General features: G+C 40.8%; 1 long non-coding RNA gene across 3 annotated transcripts in view; it reads right to left on the bottom strand.

Annotated features, from left to right (window-relative positions):
* Positions 1–151: 151 nt before the first annotated feature.
* The window catches only part of LOC106512637 (uncharacterized), a 1503-nt gene continuing 1316 nt past the window's right edge, over positions 152–338 (bottom strand). For 2 of the 3 annotated variants that reach the window (XR_001309703.1, XR_001309702.1), the window contains exon 2: positions 251–313. This is a non-coding gene — a long non-coding RNA (uncharacterized LOC106512637). Of the gene's footprint in view, positions 188–229; positions 314–338 lie in introns of those variants that run through there. The other variant, XR_001309701.1, reaches the window with a different exon arrangement.

Below are 338 nucleotides of genomic sequence, written 5' to 3'. Positions count from 1 at the left end.
GTAAATACAGGTGAAACACAGGAAGTACAGGTGAAACAGAGGAAGTACAGGTGAACCACGTGGTAAATACAGGTGAAACACAGGAAGTACAGGTGAAACACAGGAAGTACAGGTGAAACACATGGTAAATACAGCTGAAACACATGGTAAATACAGGTGAAACACGTGTATTTACCATGTGTTTCACCTGTATTTACCATGTGTTTCACCTGTATTTACCATGTTTCACCTGTATTTACCATGTGTTTCACCTGTATTTACCATGTGTTTCACCTGTACTTCCTGTGTTTCACCTGTACTTCCTGTGTTTCACCTGTATTTACCACGTGGTTCACCTG

The sequence above is a fragment of the Austrofundulus limnaeus genome, unplaced genomic scaffold (genome assembly GCF_001266775.1).
Source record: "Austrofundulus limnaeus strain Quisiro unplaced genomic scaffold, Austrofundulus_limnaeus-1.0 Scaffold9457, whole genome shotgun sequence".
Taxonomy (NCBI): Eukaryota; Metazoa; Chordata; class Actinopteri; order Cyprinodontiformes; family Rivulidae; genus Austrofundulus; species Austrofundulus limnaeus.
This window is presented reverse-complemented; position numbering and strand designations above follow the sequence as displayed.